Here is a 19,101-nt window from a genome sequence, read left to right as displayed (position 1 = left end):
AATAGTAGGAGAAACTCAGTTGCAATGGGGAAAAACAACGTTTGTGTTGCAGCAGAGCAAAATTTTAATCTTTCAAAATTATCTAGAAAGTCCAGCAAAATCAAATGGACTTCCTTTTACTAAGTGAATGCTTTCAAGTGAGCAGATCAGTTATCACATGTGAGTAGTTCCATTGGGCTATTTTGACTTAAGATTTCTTCTTCATGGTCTATACATTGCATTAGCATACTCTTTTTATCTTTTGGTTGCTGAAATGCAGTTCAAGGACACGAGTTGGATTTTGTAAACAAGACTGGCATTTTTTTTTTTAATTTTTATCAAATAATGTTCTGAGCAAAAAAATACGTTAAAACTGGCTAGAGCTGGCCTCAATTCCTTGGAAGCAGTGCAGCGAAAAGCCAGTCTGGCATCTCAGACTTCCCCCTCTACCCCTTTCTTTCCAGGAACAGCAGTGAGTGGAGTGACAAATAGCCCACCACAAACAGACTGACTGCTCTGAGTAAAGGTGCACATATCTCTTGCTATTGTTTTAGCTTGAGATATCAGTGGATTTGGGTGGTTGGTTGTGCTAACTAAACCTTTGCAGCAGTACAAGTGTGGGAAAGCATATGCCACCTAGTTGTGGGATCTTCAGTCCGTTCTTTCCAGTTCACCAAATCCTCCTGCCCCTTTTGCACTTGCCAAGCAGCCCACCCACTAGTCAGGTGCTCCCGGGTCTTCAGTAGCCTCTGGTGGATGGAAGATCTCTGCCCCTCATCCGCAGTGTTGGTTGTGTCCTGCTAAGGGGGTGGCCAGCTGCCCATGGGCGCGAGGGGTGGCCCTGGCAAGGATGTCCAAGCGGGGCTGTCCCCAACGCTGAGACTGCCAGGGCGCCAGCTGCTCCCCTGGTCTCAGGGCTTTTCCCCCATCACATCTTGCTGTCTAGATCGTGAACAGCATGAGCATTCAGCTATTTAGGCTCTGAATGACTTTTTTTAAGCTACCACAAGCCTTACATAAATAAACCTAATAAGTTATCTTTTACAAGTCTGAATGATGTGTTAATTTTTCCTCTTCCTTTTCTTTACTGGACAAAGGGAGAACTGTGTACAAATTTTACAAGTTAATACTAAATGGCTAAACTAGATGTAATTAGGAGCTGGGAGCCTCTTTGGACTAATTATAGGACACAGTATTTCACTTCTATATAACCTATTCAAATCCATCCCAGATCAGTGGTAACAAAGAGCCTGGGATGGCGACCTGCCAGTTTTGCAGGGTGTAAAATTAGCAGGCTGTTCCTTGTCCCTGTTCCTCCCAGTGGACAGATGTCCGTGCAAACACCCTCACCATCATCACCGAGGCACTGCCAGACATGAGGGATGACGACCCCCCTGATCTCTCCCTCCACTCCCGAGCTGATCTCTCCCCTGTAGTCTCCGTGGTTGAGTCCCAGGGTTAGGAGAAGCTTTTCCCGTGTGGGCTGCAGCCCCTGAAGTGACCTTGTGGAGAGCTGTAGCACACCGCACTGGGATACTAAATGTGCTGGGTAAAGTCTCACGTCAGTGAAATGCCTAAGGGTATGCCTGGTTTTAAATTAAGTCATCCAGCAGACATCAGATTAAGCTCACTCTTTAGCTCTTTAGTCCTGTGCTGCTTTCAGTCTGGAAGGAGTTTTAAGTACTAGACATCTCAGTTATGTGGGGAAGAGAATTTTATTTTGTTCCTTTTTTTTTTTTCTTTTATAAAAAGGAGTAATTTGTTATTTGTTTGGAAGGATAATACTCCGGTTAGGTAATCTGTTGTTCCAAAGGATCTCAGCTTTATTAGGGAAAACAGTATCTATGTCTATCCAGCTTAGCTATTTGCAGGACACTTATCTCTGCAGTGTCTGAGAGCCAAGCATGATCGTTAAGACTTACATGGAATGCTAACATCTTTAAATCCAAAATAAGAACCGCATTATGGGATAAGTTCAATTTCATGTCATAGTGGGAAAAATAGAGCCTTGCTGAAGATGAGCTGGGTGTTGGATCCGATCTGTATTAACTTTATGTGCTGTTATTTATTTATTTATTTGTTTTCCCCTTTTAACTTTCTGTTTATTACAGACTTTAGACCTTGATAGGTTATAAAGCTTGCGGAGGGGGAAAAATGATATAATAAAAACAAGCGGCATCAATAGAGTGGAGAGCAAGAGCCACCTGCCACTCTGCTAGCTGCAGCCGGTGAAGGGTACAAAAAGAAATGATTGACACCAGCATACAAACACACACCCCGACTAGACACAGCAATATAGTTCAATAGCAAAGTTATAGCCTGTGACGAGATGAAAGAATACAGGCTTTAAAAGTAAAACACTTTGTGAACATAAACTCCGTCTGTATTGCAGTGAGTCTCCGAGGAGCAACAGTGTGCTCCGTGCCCCTCCTTCGCTCCTGCCTGCTACAGATCCTGCTCCGCAGGCAGCAGGCAGGTTCAAACAAGGTCAGAGTGTCTGGCTTCTTGGCAGGAGCTGTCCTTTCTGCAAACTTAATAAATGGAGTCCAGGTGCAGGAGATATCCTTTACAAATATGTCCTCCACCAGGCCTGTAATGTTTTCCATTGCCTGGGCTGTAGCTCCCAGGTTGTATTAGTCCCCTGCTGATCAGAAAGGATCTGACAATGCCCAGTTGCCAAGAGAAGGAACTTAATCAAATTAGAATGCATAAAAATTAACACATTTCCTAAAAACATACTGCAAATTCAGAACTGCACGCAGTTGCCTAGAGCAAAGGTCTTGAACACCCTGCCCATAGGATGGAGTTTTACTTCTTTGTGGGCCATATGGCACAAAGAGCTTGAAAACATGCTTACTTTAAAAACAAAATGCTGTTCACCCACCTGGTTACAAAGCCAGCCATTAAAAGCAAGATAAGCATAACAAATAATAAGTCCTCTTCCTTACATGAAATGATGACTCTGGGAAAAATGAATTCCTTCCCGCTTTTTTCTCCTTTGTACTGCACTGCCTGCACTGCCCTGGGATGTTCACTCTGAACCCTAATGATGATACACATCTCTGTCATAAGGATCAGTTTTTATCAAATGAATTAGGGAACAAGAAAAAAAAAAGTAAGACTGGAAGAGACCTCCTAAATCAAAAAAATGAAGTTCTCTGCTGTCACCAGTGATGCATACTTTATTGCTGGTGGTAATCAGTATGACTTAACAATTGCTGATGACAGCTATGAGCTTTGTTATTACGTACGAGATATATGCCAGTTCTGATTATAGTATAATATCTTCTCTACTATCACTGCTATTGTATAACAGATATCACTGGTATTATACACTTAAGGTAGTACCGAGTCATAAATTTCTGCTTCAGAGTTGAATTCATCTCCCTGTTATTCTAAGTATTTGTAGTCATATTTCATGACAAAGGAAAATTTGTTTCGTTTGATTGTGTTTGCCTCCTGGGAAGATTTGAGTTTTATTTGTGGAAGTACAAAAAGTTCATCTTGGCTTTTACTGAAAACAGACTTTAGGTGTACACTTAGAGATACAAATAGTGCATTTGCACTATTAGTCACATGCAGGTTGTATCTGTGGACTACTAGTCCGTAAGTGACATTATTTCTCTTCCTGACTAGACGAATTATGCAGATAGTCAATACGGGTCAAATTCTGACTTGCAACATCTTGTGTTATTTTGATTCTGTGTTGTCCAGTCAAAGACACAAAAACACACCATGGGATTTAGCTGGCTAGCCCACTCTATATTCAATCAAGACATTTACAAGATACAATTTCATTGATTTTTCATGCCATCTATGGCTTAAAATCAAATTTTATTATTGGTTCATACAAATGGCAAATACATGGAAAGTTCCGAGCAACTTTGGATGAGATAAATTAACCTAATCGATTACTGATATAGCTCTGTTATTAAAGTTTTTATGCTGGAATGTTTGCTTTTGACTTGCCCACCAATGTTCCATCTTTCTACAGTTTGGAGCAATTTTGAGTAGAGCCCAGCAACAATACCTAACCCTCTAATAGCCGTGTCATATGTAGAATGGCTACTAGGTTGGTCCCAGCAAGCTGACTTTCCTTTGCAAATTGCTCAGGACTTGAAGCTGTCTCCTGTCACTGCCCCTCATTTCATGTTAACCTTAACTGATGCCCAGAAGGATCTAACTGCAGGGCACTGGAAACAAATGTACCAGAAATCCATCCTTCCACAGTTTTACCACCAGGCATTAGATATATCAGAGATCATTTTACTTAATTTATGAGGTGTGAGAATCAAATAACCTATATAAAAATTTATGTTGTGTCTCAAGATGTCCAATCGAGATTGAAATATGTCTGGTTAACTTCCAAATAAATTGACTCCTCCAGAGTTTTCTCAGAATTTTTCTCCCAGGCTAGAGTATGATTGAGTTTTATAGGTTTAACATTGTGAAGTAACACCTTAGAGAGAGTGGAGTTGAGACGTTTGCCCACATCATAGGCATATGCTATTGTTTCAGTACCAGTGAGGGGGGCTCAATTTAGAAGGGGTTAATGACTTTGCTTTGTATGTAATTACTGATTAAAACAGCACTATAGCAATTTTTGAAGATAATCAAGCCCGGTCTGCAGAGATAGACAGTCACTGTTGCGGGAAGTACTTGTAGAAGAATTCATGCTTTTCAGCCAGTAGAAATTCAGTGGAGACCTTCAGGTTAACTGGGATGAAAGAGGAGTGGTAATTATGCTTTTGACTTGCATTCTCCCTGAGAGGTGAATGTGGGATACTGGCACTTGTGAATCATCCGTTCAGGCAGAGACCAACCTCCTCAAGAACATAAGCAACATGAAGGCAAATATCCTGGCACTGAGCTTTCTCTAGCCTGCCCCTCATGGTGAGTCCTGCGAGCTGCTGGGCCACACACTAAGAAAAGTCCGGCTTGGTGTGATCCGCAGGTCTCTCCTCCTGTCTGGGGTCAGAGTGTCAGGCTGGGCTGGGCTTTCTTTCCTCTCACCTGCAATGCTAGTGAGAGAGCTAGACACTGGAGAACTTTGCCCAGCCAGGGGAGGTATGAGGACAAAACTGAAACCTGGAGTCCTTCTGGACATGGGTGCACATTCCTGCTTTGGTGTCTTTTTTTTTTTGTTGTTGTTGCTGATATATCATTATACCTTGAAAAGTATGTGGTATATGTGGTAGTTCTGTTTATGGATGGACAGGTGGATTTTTGCCTTGATGTGTGCATAATGTAGTTGAGATAAGGACAATATGAAGAGCAGATCCAACACAAGCAATGTTCTGGTTGCAATGGGGAGGGTAGCTATCCATCAGGATACAGCTTTACCAGAGGGACTGGTCATATGTTTCTTGATCAGGAGGGTTAGAGGCAGTGCTGTGCTTAAGCAGAAGTCCCTTGCAAGTTCTTCAGCATTGCTGAGCCTAATTCTGGCATTACTTACACTCTTAATCCCTCCCTACCAAACGCTCATGGTAATCTTAATCATACTTTACTAACTGGCAAAGGAATTAGTACAGACTATGCCACCTTCTTGATTGTTTTTCCTTCTGAAAATGATAAAAAATAAGGTTGGAGAATTAGCAAAACTGTGGCCTCACAACCCATTATTGCTTACCCTAAGTCCCTCCTTTCCTTTTTGGTACACCTGTAACAGACATTGTATTTTACACTGCTAGGAAAGGGTGCAGTGGAACAGCTTGGCCTTACTTTTCAGGTTGCCTGCTGTTTCTAGCATTGGCTTGATGATTTAATGAATTTTGTAGGGTGTTTCCAAAACACCCTATGCATAAAGAACAGAAACATTTAAATCTCTGGTCTTTTTGTGAAAAGTTACAATAGACACAATGATTACAGTTCCTCAGGGCTGCTAAATCCCATGGGTGCTCTTGAAAATGATAACAGATTTCATTGTCTGAGGATGGCAAATTTGACCTGTGATTCTTCCTGTTTTCTTTTAGTTTATTTTAATTCCCATCACTCCATTTTTTTTCCTTTATTTTGCTTCCCATTCCATCAGCTCTTGCTTAACTTTGTCCTGCCCTTCAGATTTTATTGGAATAATCTAGCTCTTGTGGTCTTGGACTTCATTAGAAAAGAGAAATGTTACTTAACATGTCTTACCTAACAGCCCTGCTTTTTCCCATAAAAGTGAGAAAGGTGATTTTCTTTTCAGGCCTGTCACTTCTTGTCCTTTCTTCTGAGATTGCTAGCCAGCATGGAGATGGCATTGTGTTGCAAATTCTTCTTTCACAGTTCTGCCCAGAACTGGGTTATGACTACTGTATTTTACCGGGGTTGCCACGTAGCTATCCATTCAGAAAGATTTCTAGTGACAACCAGAAATATTTTTTGCTTTGAAGTGTTGAAACAGCTATTGTTCGGCTCTTCCTGTCCTGGATGAGTTTACATAAATGATTGTGTATGTATGTGAGATAGCAAAGAGGGAAGAAAACAGATAGAAGTATATTGGTAGTGGGGAGCGGATGACTCCACAGCACATGGGTAAGGGAAATGCTGGGAGAAATAATTAGGGCTGTAATCTGATTTGCTAATAATCCATTTATAAAACAGTTATGATATATACTTGTAGGAATGTGACTGATCATAACGACAAATGATATTACTTCCTCCCCTCCCACTCTGTATTAAGGAACCTTAATTACTTGATGGCTCAAGACTTTGTGGGTGACTCATGCTACAAAGAGTCAGATGCTCACAGCACATAATGGAGCTCTTGAAGAGCTTTCATAACGATGGCGGGCGCTCTCTACCTCCCTCCCATACATGCCTCTTTGCCAAAGAGTTATTAGGTAATTTAAAATAATTAAAAAGGAAATAATTAAAAGATTTTACACACACAGAAATAGCACTTGCAGCTAATTATGTAAGTCTATCACTTCTAACACTGGAACACTATTACCATTATCAGGGAATTGCGTTTGAATTGCGACCGATAATCCTCTAGTCCCATGTTACACTCATGCAAGTGGGAGCTGGTTGTATAGGTTTTTGTAGAAGGAAAGAAGTATATACCACCCATGCTCTATCCAAGGTTCTGCTGCAAGAGGTTTCTGGTCAACTTTCCTCCCTACAGATTTTTACCTAATTAAAAGGTAGCGGGGAATGAAAACTCCTTCACCTAACGTTAATGTGTTTTGCTAAACGCACAGGAGTTCCTGCAAGTTTGCAGCTGCTTGTAGGCTTGGGATGTCAAAATAACTTCCTGATGGGGGACTGCAGACACTGGCCATGTTAAATGAAGTAAATGACAAAATTATCCTATGGTCTTGCTATCGCTACTGTGGACATTGCCTCCATAAATATGGTGATGGGGCTATGAGGTCATAATATATTTCATAGATCAGCACCATAGAGCTACCTTTCATGTGGATAATGGCAGCTGTTTAATGGTGCAAAACACCATTATATTGTAGCTTTATGGTTAGAAGCTAGTATCTTACCCAAATAAAACCTTTGATACTTAAGGCATTCAGAATATAATTATTTGGAGTGAAGTTTGGCCAAAAATGTAAGGCACATCTCCTTCCAGTTATGAAAAATACCTGTAATATCCAAACCATGGAAAAACAACAGAAATTAACAGTGATCATTGGATTTGGGGATTTCTTAACAACTTATTTTTCTTCTTCTTCTTCTTTTTTTTTTTTATAAACAAACAAACAAATAAACAAAAAAACCCAAACAACAGAAATATTGTCCTACTACTTCTTCCATCTTATGCGAAGAAGATATCAAATAGACATTGGCCACCAGAGGATACTAGTTCAGACAAATGCATCTTTACATATATATATGTTTTTCCTGTCTGAGGTGGTGTCCCCAAAACTAAGAGTGAAACACAGTGTTCAAAAGAACTTTCAGGCTGTAACTTTCTAGAAGAGTATCTTTACTTTTCCTGTCTTCAGCTCCGATTGCCCATCGTGACGCCCTTTTGGGAGCCACCAGCCCAGCTGAAGTTCAGTGGGAGCTACAGGCACACAACACCTCTGAAAACATGGGCACTTGAAATGAAAGGGTTTTTGAAATGGTGGCATTAATTCAGAAAGAGCAAACCACCTTGAAGGACAGAAGCAGGATGGGGTTGCATGGCTATTTGTGTGTCCCAGACAGGGAGGAAGCTTTTGGGGGAGCGACAGGCAGCTGTGCCCCTGAGCCTGGCAAGGGTAGCAGCAGCAGGAGAAGCATTTGGTTACAAGGCAGTGGCAGATGTGTCTTTCCATATTTCCAGCTGGACCGAATAGCTACTCCAGGCCTGCAGCTAATGTTCACTTGTTTGCTGCCAGGCAGCTCTGCCATGGTTCAACATTATCCAGATTTCCAAGGGGGCTGAAGATATCCTGTGGCAGTGGCCTGTAAATTTCTTAGGACAAAGTAAATGCAGTTTATTCCCTGGGCAGTAAAAGAGATGGTCAGGTAAGAAGCTAATGGCTATGTGGGAGAGAAACCTAGCAACTGTGATCTACATAGTTTTATTTTTGATTTGTTTTTGACCTCTGGCTTTTTATGTCTGTAAAGTCCTGGTCCTGATGGGTGTGTGGGAACACCTGCCTGGGAAGGCTGAGTGGTGTCTGTTTTTGTGCCTTCTTCCTTCTGCCTATCCACTCTTCACCCACAGCATGTCACATCTAAAATTGCTGCGATTTGGGGCAGATACTGTCTGAGAGATTGGTTTGTCACAGGGGCTTAATAGGAAATTATCTGGAAGAAGGACTGTGGAAGGGCTCAGCAGTTTGGAGTACCTCTGAAATACGTTATATCAGCCTTTGCACCAGTTGGTAGGGATGGGGTTCACCCTTTCTGCCCCAAACAAGTAGATCATAAAAATCATCACCTTCTGCAGGTAATTCCCAGGCTGTGGAAAATGTGTGCTTTGTGAAGCCATATTAAACAGGGTCTTTCACATCACTGCAATACAGCTTTTTGTTGAAAACTGAGAGGTGAAAGTTTCAGTCTTTCATCTTGGAAAAATACAAAGGGTTTATCCACGGAATTAATTCTTTCTTGTCCAGACATAAATTTCCCAACATGGAAACCTACCCATGTTTTAAGTAGGAACAGACACTTGCAATACTCTCCTCTTGACAAAGGGTTGACCAGGCTTGGTTCGTGTCCCAGCTCTCTTTTGTCAAGGTTGCTTCTCCAGGGGTATTTGTCAGTCTTCATGACTCCCCCTGGAGGGGCTGGGGTCCCCTAAAGGGTGGTTCAAAGTGGAAAGCTCTTTTAGCCACTCCAAAACACACTCTGGTGAACTTTGTCTCCCTCTCTCTCCCTTGACAGTGGGTGATGCATAGGGAGAGGAAGTGAGCCTGCACCATTTGCATCTTCAGTTGTAATATGGAGTAAGAGCATTTACCTGACATACGAAATGCTTTGTGAGTTATGGACAGATTGTGCTTTCTAAAAGCTAAGCAGTATTATGATCATGCAGTACTTTAGGACTGGTGTAAAGAGAGTTTGCATTAAATACCATCATTAATGATCTAAGAAAAAAGTGAGAAGAGCATGATTACAAAATTCAGAGGATATTGAATTAGAAGGACTAGAGAGAAAATGAGATAATAAAAAGAGACCTAAAAAGATTATAAAGGTAGACAGGGGTTTTTATAGAAACGGAGATTCATCCCGGAAAACTACAGGATAATAAATCTGTGAGAAAATAATCTGAAGCACATATCTTTGAGAGGAAGAAGAAACCTGGGAAGCAGTAATTCTGAAAGAAGTAAGATCGTAATGGATAGGCAACCAACCCTGAATTTGCAATATCATAAAGCTGAAAATGTCCAATGTAATTTTAAGTTGCAAATGCCAAACTATCACGTCACAAGACCAATAATATTTTCTGCAAACAGTTCATTACAACTGAATGCAGAATGGCTCAAGCAGCTTTCAACTCTGAACAGCAAGTCTGGATCTGTTTACTCACTGTGTGGTGTCCTCATTCCAACCAAATTGACTTGATGTCTTTCAAGATGTTTGCCTAAATTTAGTGAGATGCTGTTTGGTTCATGCTGCTGTACAAGTCACACACACCGCCATGGTATTCAACTGCTGTCCACTAAGTTTTGTGAAGCAATGTTGGTAGCAGCCACTGAACACTTTCTTTTTCGCTTTTCCTCCTAAGGGCATGGTTTATATGTGTGGATGGAGGCTGAAGGAAGATCTTTGCATAACGTTTTACAAAAAGCTGTTACTGGGCAAGACTAGGCTGAAAATCTGCCCTTCGCTTGGAATAGGCAGTGGGGAACAAGCAGTACACAGATTCATGGTGGTTTAAATTAGAAAGTTTCAGCCTGCAGTTGAGATGAGCTCAGAAAACGCACACAAGGCTACTGCCACACCTTGGCTGAAGAGTGAAAACTCACGGTAACTTTTGCATTGCGTGATCAGACCTTCGGTTTCTCAGTCCTGAAACAGAAGTTCTCTGTCCTATTTCCATTAAGCCACAACAGAGCAGAGGACGACAGCAAAGCTTGTTCCCGAAAAGTAACGTGATCCCTGGATATCCTGGGCTGGGAATACTAGGCACGTTGCTGATGAATAATCACATAATGAACCTGTTGCAACAGGTGGTCAGAAACCAGAAGAATAACCAGAAGACAGTTTTGATCTGGTCGCAGTACTGGATATTGCCGAGGAGGAGCTCAGTGGAACAGCTGAGGAATTGTGTTGCTGCATATGGTTCTAGTTGTACCTTTTTAACCACGAAAGTTTTCAGACCCAGGTAGATTATATTTACAGTCACCCTATTAAATCATCATAAACTTTTAATGGCAGGAATATGACCTGTTCACAAAACCAAATGTAAATAGTGAAGGTTTGGAGAGGTTATTGAAATTGCTGTCAATGTGAATCATACAGTCTTACCCAAGAAATAAGCTGCTGGATTTAATAAGGCAAAAGTTGTGAAAATGAATATCTCCTCCAAATAAAGCAAAACTAACATTTTACCATCTTCTGACGGTTGAAATTTATAGTGGCAGCTAAGATATGAATGAAAGTTAAATAGTCCTATTAATTTGATTACTTGTTTCCAGAGCCATAAGACATGTGGAAAGTAATATCATGTGGGAAGTGGTGTAAGATTTACACTCGCCTGAGAGAAATCACTGCTCAGTCTATCAGATTTGATAGGTGTCAGAGGGCCTTTTGAAAATGAATAATAAGAGGACTGAATAATAAGAAAGACGCTTAGCTGTTTAAAACTTTTAAACATTTGGATGAATTTTAAAACTAATTAAAAAAAGTTTAAGTGGAAGTTTTGACATATATCTGGAACAGGGTAGAACTGCTCAGCTGAATGTGTGAATTATCTCACACTGGCATTTGTGAGGGGGATTTTTAAGGTGCAAATGATTTTAGGGCCATTCAAATCAGAGGAAACTGGATTTGTGTTTGTGGGTGTGTCCTCCTGAGGTTTGATAGGGTGTCTCAAACAGGTCAGGACCCAACTGTCCAAGGCTTTGTATAGACCCAAGCTGTTTTTGCATATCCAACAAACCCGATAAATTATGTCTCTTCAGTTTTTTTTTATGATAAAATTTGCTAAGCTATTCAATGTAATAAAGTCATCTTGGCCAGGGTGATGCAATGGACCCCGGCTGCTGTAGCAGTGATCACAAAACCATGTTGATGAAGGGTCCGCTTCTTAGAATCATAGAATCATCTAGGTTGGAAAAGGCCTTCAAGATCATCAAGCCTAACCATCAGCCTGACTCACTGAGTCCCATCACTAAACCACGTCCCCTTGTGCCACGTCCACTCGATTCTTAAACACCTCTAAGGATGGGGACTCCACCACTTCCCTGGCAGCCCCGTTCTTGTTTCATTAATGCTGGTGGCAGAGCTGCTCACTGACTGCAGTGGGAGTGGTATTGAGCCACAAACAAGACTTAAAAGAAATAACTGTCCTGTACTGATGAATGGTCACTTGTTGCTTTTTATCTTTACGCCTTCTTTCCTCGACCAAGCTGGGAAGTCAAGTCTTGGAAAGAGGAGCTCCAGGGCACTGCTGGGAGTGAGCTGCCTGCATGGCAGAGTGATGGTAAGTAAAACGTGTTCAGAGCCCTTGCTTCCCATCAAACAGCAGCAGTTGCCTGGCACAGAACAAGGCTGGATTAATCTCTTATTCTTCATTTGAAAGGCCCTGTATTAAAAGACTAAGGTTTAGGATTTTACACCCATTTAATACCTGGCTAAGAACTGGGGGTATGTGTTCAGATATTAATGTGACTAAAAAGATATATGCTCAGGTTAAGGTTATTTCAAAAAAAGAAGTTCTGTCATTAATAATTTTTGGTCAGGAGCTCTGCCCGTCATCAGGAGATAAATCAACTTGCAGCAGCTGTGACAGCTCTTTAAGTCTGAGGCCTGAACAGCTTAATTGGGGAAATGATCAATTCTAAGATGCATAGTCAAGATGACATCCTTGGTGCAGTAAATTCTTTCAGGAATGAACATGAATAAAATGAATATATTTATGGAGCAGTGATGTAATTCAGAAGCTAGGTTGTTAGGGAGCTGATGCATCTTCATTCCCTCTCTGCCCTGTAGCAATTTTCCAAGACTCCAACCTCAGATAACTGTGAATGGTCTAAAAACTGCCCTAGGAGAATGCTGATTTTATAAGAATGAAGAGTCTTTCAAAATACTGAATGAATGAATAAAAAGTCTGCATTTCCTAGTGAGTATTATGAGTCTACCATACATTTTTTTTTTTTTTCTACATTCAGGGTTAAACATAAGTCCTCAAAAACTACTGCTTGTGAGTTGCTGCAAAATATTGCCACTTCATAGTGACAATTATGTGCACTGTCCCCATCCACAGTAATACCAATCCAGCAAACAGGCACAGGATCCCTGTGCCTGAGCAGCGTATGAAAATCCCTTGGGTTAGTCGTTGCAACGTTCTTGAATTAATGATTTACTCACTTGAGGTCACCTTGGAAAAGAAACACTGAATCATATTTTGGTAAAAACATACTTGCTTCAAGGCCTTCTCATCCACCTGATTTATTTAATGGTGGGATGGAGCTCCTCATCTGCAGATTTGGATGAGTACCTTGGGGATCCTCAGAGATGGGGCCATAGGACTGCTTTTCCCGCTGAGCTGAGGTTGGGTGCCCCTCCCAGAGAAGGCCTCTGCCCATGCAGGAGAGAACCCCAGGTGATGCTGAGTGTGTCAAAAAAGAAAAATATTTGCATGGCGTGCTGGGCTGACCTGCAGCTTGCAGGGAGCCCTGCTGTGGCACCCAGGGGGTTTCAGAGAGCTGTGCTTTGTTGCACAGAACTGGTAACGACCTGGCAAGTGGACACTGTCATTACGTTATTCAGACACCAGTAGCACTGCCCCTTGGCTGAAAGTCACTTTGCAAGGAAGGATGGCTCCCCTCTGCTTATGTATATTGCTGTAATTTCAGATTCTGCCTGCCCCGAGTTTTTGCTTCCTTCCCCTGGTGAGCATTAGCAGCACTGGAGGAGAGCTGAGGCTGCGCCTTGCTGCCGGAGCTCAGCGAGGAGAAAGGAGAGCAGGGGTAGGACACAGCGGGGCAGATGCTGCTCAGGGGGGCCCCAGGGGCTGGAGGTGGCTACCCGCAGTTCAGTTCTGCTGCTGACGTAGAACAGGGCCTTTGCAAGCTCTCGGTGTTGCTTTTGGCAGGGCCCAGTGCTGGGTGCCCATCACAGAAATGGGCTCTGGAGTCTGCGCGGTATCTTGGAGCAATCGGTGTGTACCAAGCAATTTTGTTTTAAAAAGGGGTTATTTTCCTTCCACAATGTGCCATGTGCCTGCACATGTTCCTGGGGATGACAAAACACTACAGTAACCGTTCCGAAGTTATCACTGATGCCTTTATGCAAAAGAAATGGCTCCAGGTTATGTGAAGAGCATCCATTCATACACAGGTTCGTGATTAACCCTACAGATTCCCACTGAGTTGTTACAGTGAAAAAAGCAAGAGGCCACAGGAAAAGCACTTTCATATTGACATGGAGTAGAGTGGACCAAGTGCTCTTGCCAGGAATTTTGTCAAAATAATTTTCATGCCTAAGTTTAGGCCACATAGCACAAGTATTTCCCAGCTAGCAGGCAGTGACCATGAAGCACATACTTGAGTGTGTGACTCAGGCCATCAAAAGAAAAGCTTTAATCATGAACTGTGTGAACTCTAAGAAAAACCTCCGGTTGAGCTAATACAATGTATTGGAAGTGACTTGGATATCTTCCCATCTGTGGTGCACTTTAATGAAATCTGTCCTCTCTGAATGTGCGTGTGAGTGTGTACTTAATAGATGCCGTGCAGCAAACTCCCCAGGATTAGCTAATGAAAATAGCACTGTAAAATGAATTGATCGAATCGATGCAGCTGGAATTTTGAGCACTGTGACAAATACACCAGCCTGAAACTCCCCTTTACCACTGCAGCGAGTATTTTATGTGCAAGCGTGTGTTACAAACTTCTAAAATGAGAGTGCTGTTTGTAAATTAAAATTGACTTAGGCCAGATGGATGTGCTTACGGAAGCAAAAGAGAAGGAGGAGCTATTCAAGGAGTGGAAGATGGGACTGCCCATCAGAGCTCTGGGTCATGCTCACCATTACAAGGAAGCACAAAGAGACCCTCTTGAGCAAAGCTGTTTTCAGGAACTAGGCTCAAAAGTGTAAAATAACGGGGGGCTGAGGGAGCTGGGGAATTTTTCCAGGTTCCTCATTGCCTTTCTGACTCGTCTGAGGCTTCCAGCCCAGTTGTGAGAGCACAGCAGCAGCCAGTCTAGGCTGGAAGGGAAAGTTACCTGCAAAAAGAAAAGGCTGTGGATGGGGAAAAAAATCCACAAAAAAAAAAAAAACAATAAAACAAAAAACTGCGTTCTTTAGGTAGTCTCACCTTTTGGGACTTTGTAAACACATCCACCTGTTCCTCACACAGATCCCATTGCAGAATGAAGAGGATGTTTAAACTTGCTCCATTTCAGAGGGAATTTCTCATTCTTCACATAGGATAAGTGAATAATTTGAAATGTGAATGTCATAATTAAGTCTAATTATTTTACCATACTTTTGCCTTCATTAGACATTGTGTTTGTAATAATTGCTGTAATCAGCCATATGGTTAGTATTAACTCCTTAATTACATGAGGGCAGATTATCCCTGCAGGAGGAACAGATGATTTACAGCTCTGGAAGTGTCACACAAAGCCCTGTCACCCTCAAAAAATGGTGGGGATTTGGTTGTCCTTCACCTGTCATAAATGAGCAGAAGGACAAGGTTTCAAATGCATCACAGCCCCAAACTCATGTTTTGGTCACATCTGGCAGTTACTACTGTGGTGTCACAAAATGCATCCTCTTTCCCAGGGAGCAAGGCTGGGGATGCTGAGCTGGAGCCACCTCACCAGGCAGCGCCCTTTGTCCCAAAGCTGGGCCCTTTTGATAGGCAGACAGTCATAGTTTAACAGAAATATGAAATGATTCTGTAGAAAAACTTCTCCTCCAGGCATTTGTACTTATTTTTATCCACAGCACTGGCTCCAACCTTGTGCCATCAGCTGCAATTTCAAGGAGTTACTACTAGCGTTTGCATGTGTAGAGGTAGTATCTACCATCTAATTCTCTTTTGCCTGGCTTGCTAGTAATTCTGTCTTCTTGTTGCTAACGATTCTGCTTTCAAATTATTTTTTTACAGTTACATTATAAAGAAAAATCCAGATTAAGTACACTGTAATTGCTGAGGATTGTAGGATATATGTTAATTTTTCTTTTGTAGTGTGCCAGGCTGCCAGAATCAGTTAATCAAATGTTTTATCTTTCTGTATAATATTTGCAAGTTAAAATACTTACTGAGTCAAATCTCACCTGACCCAATATTAGGTACCTTATATTTTCATTGATCTTACCATAATTGGATTTTGGTTGGCTATAGGGCAAACCACAGGGCAAAATCTTACCATTGTTTTCCACCCGAATGTTTAACCATATGCTGGTTTTCTTCAGTCAGTTTCCTTTCTTCTCTTTCCAAGAAAGTAAACAGAGAAATGTGTTAACTTTACAATAGGTTAACAGTTTGCTCCCCTGATGGATCTTCCTTTCCAAGCATGGAGATGCAGGGAGACAGCCCAGGGAGGGATACCTGTCTGAAACAGGCATCCACTCCTTTGTTAAATTACAGGGGCACCAGCATTTGGGGCAGAAAGATTCAATTTGAAATAAGTTTTGACAGGCCTTCCACAGGATTAGAATGGGTGACTTCCAGGACCTTTTTGCCTCAGATTCAAGTAGCAAAAATTGTTTCCTTTGGGATGATTCCTTGAGAAAATGGAAGGTGAAGAGTGCTTTTTGGTGGTTGCTATAAGTAGGCTGCTTCCCAAATCCCTTCAGAGTTGTGATTTGTAAGGAGATCTGTAAGTGGGATCTGTATCCACTGTGGGAAGGAAAGTGGAGGAGTTTGTTCTGTAGTGGATATATTACAGGGGATATATTATTACTACTTATTATGAAACCTTCCCCATGAAAAGGTGTTGCTATTCCACTCACTACCTTAATGGCGACACAAGTAGGGAAGGATATGCATTTTTGGGTGTGTTGAGATAAAACCCCAAACCCAAACAGTCTGAAAGGCAGCAGAAAATATGTGGCTGAATGCTCACTGGGTTTGTGCAGCCTTTGGAAGCACGGCTTGTGTCTTACAAAACACACAAAGCCCTACCAAGCATGGAATAACCACTTCATCATTTTAAATGAGGGCTATAAAAAATTACAGTCAGCACATAATAGCTATTTTGCACCCATGCTAAGTACTGCCAAGAAAATAGTTACCCAAGTAAATCAATAAAGTATCATTCCCTTCCAAGGTCTTCCTGTCCCAGTCCCTGAACCTCTCATTTCGGAGGAGTACTGAAACCTGTTCAAGATTTATTTTGATGAAAGTAAGTATCTCTGCATTATCAGGCAGTAAAGAAGTTGTTTACTACTTCTCCAGGAGTGTTGAAAAATTCCCTCTGAATACATACTTGCATTGTAGCTATCATAAAAATGTCTACCAGCTATTGGAGCCCCCAAATTGATTTTTTTTTTCTTTCCAGAAAACAAAGAGTTCAGCCTGAGACCGAGAAATTGCTTCATAAGAAAACCATCTGTGTTGAGAGAGATGGACTAAGGTATCCTGTCGCATACACCGGGGTCTGCTCAGGTTTGTTATAAAACATTGCTATTCATATTCAGTTAGCAAATAAGGTTGGGCTGAGGTAGCAGCACCTGTTCTGAGTGCATTTCCTATAAATCAGTCTAGATGTTTAATATGTTCCTCATTACCAGAGCATTTGAAAACCAGCAATACACCTGAAAACCAATTTGCTGGTATAAATGTTCCAACAAAGTGGTGAATTTTCAGCTCACACTGTCAATTATTGGCAGGAAGCAAATTTTGACTTGGCCCTTGTCAAAGTTAATACAATTCACAGTCATACTTCTCCAATCAAACTTTGAAAATACAACGTGCAGTATACACCGTTGCAAGAGCTGAAATCCCAAATTTTTAACACATGCAACAAAATCTCTTCACAGGCACTGCATACATAAAATGATTTGGTAGAAAGAAAAAAAAAGCAAAAAACAAATAGCAAAGACGTTCAAGGAAATCTTCATCTGTCCACAAAAAGTGTTAATGGGATAAAAGTTGACTCAGCTCCTGACTGTGGAAGGCTTGCCCAGCTCTGACTGCTAGTACACCAAGTAGCTGGCAGAGAAATGTCCCTAGTGGGAGATGCCTTGCACTTTGGGGATTTACCCCAGGAACAAAACAAAGTGATATTCCCCCATCTGCTCTTGAACCCAAGACAGTTCAGGGGATTAAGGAGGCAGGGAAAAAAGTGCTGACCTGCTTGGAGCAGAGGCATGGCAGCCAGGTTTCTCATTCTCTTGTCACCTCCTGGCAACTGTGAGCTCCTGAAGAGAGATGCCAAGTGACCAGACCACATGGACCTCCGAGCACCTTACATGATCTCCCTCCTGTTGAGGGGCCGGGCACTTAGGATGAGATTTAGCTTTGTTTTAATCATCTAAAAGTTATGTGTCTATCTGCAGCTAATCATTTAGGCTTCCTCCAGACAGCTACTTCTTAAGCCTTGACTTTTTTTTGGGTGGATTTTCTGGAGACCACTCATGCAGTGTGATTTTGTGTGGATGTGGAGAAGACCAGACCTCTGCAAGTCTGAAATCTTTCAAGTTTTAGCCTTCCTGGATATCCTTGGAGCAGAGTGCAAACCTGCAGCACTTGTTGAAGCTAAGATGGCTGAAAGATTGTAAAAGTCATGCTCATCACTGGAAGGAGACAAGTGCAGTTTCTGTGTGCCCTGTGCCAGTGAGTAGCATGGGTCAGGTTTTAGCCACAGATTCTGTCTTCAGCAGATATTGGGGACAGTTCAAAAGATCCAGAGAAGCTCTTATATCTGCACCTGGGTGGTCCCATTACTAGAGAGAAGAGGGTCAAAGAAAGGTGAAATAGCCATGAAAAAGCAGATTTGCCACAGGAACTGAGAGTGGCATATACACGGCCTTTCATCCATATAGACGGCGATTTTCTTTCCCAGACCTGGTACAACACTGACTCTCCTCCATTATCCTCCCTCTCTGACAAAAAATATAATTATTACTATTTCTGCATTGCCTGAGCATGGTCTCTTTTTTAATAAATTGAAATATTGGCTTCACAGCAAATGTTAGCTGTTATTTTTAATGAAATACATGTTTTATGTCCCTTGCTTTTCTTCAAATTCTTTTATTTTGTTATATATACAAATAAACACAGCATTTTTGGTTAAGTTCTTCATTTTACATCTTGAATAAGCATCTCTTCTTGATGTCTACCTTTATGTTTCTATGTACAAATCTATCAAGACCATCAAGAAATGGTTTCCCAAACAGAATTTATTGCAAAGCTGATTATGTATTAATATATACAAATGACAAATCTAAAACACAATGTCAAAAAGCAAGAAAATGCAATCAAGAATTTATTATTCTCCCATTACTATTCATCTGGGAAAATAGCTGCTCTACTTTACCAGAATAACTTCCCCCTCCCACACCTCACAC

At 41.5% G+C, this 19,101-nt stretch overlaps 1 protein-coding gene across 2 annotated transcripts in view; it reads left to right on the top strand.

Annotated features, from left to right (window-relative positions):
• Positions 1 to 19,101, top strand: part of LOC308191905 (uncharacterized protein) — a 176,367-nt gene that overhangs the window by 96,271 nt on the left and 60,995 nt on the right. For both annotated transcript variants that reach the window (XR_013948370.1, XR_013948371.1), the window contains exon 2: positions 17,091 to 17,197. The gene's annotated coding sequence lies outside the window, so the exon portion shown is untranslated. The remainder of the gene's footprint in view (positions 1 to 17,090; positions 17,198 to 19,101) is intronic.

This window comes from Anser brachyrhynchus (assembly GCF_964034855.1).
Source record: "Anser brachyrhynchus genome assembly, chromosome: 3".
Lineage (NCBI taxonomy): Eukaryota > Metazoa > Chordata > Aves > Anseriformes > Anatidae > Anser > Anser brachyrhynchus.
This window is presented reverse-complemented; position numbering and strand designations above follow the sequence as displayed.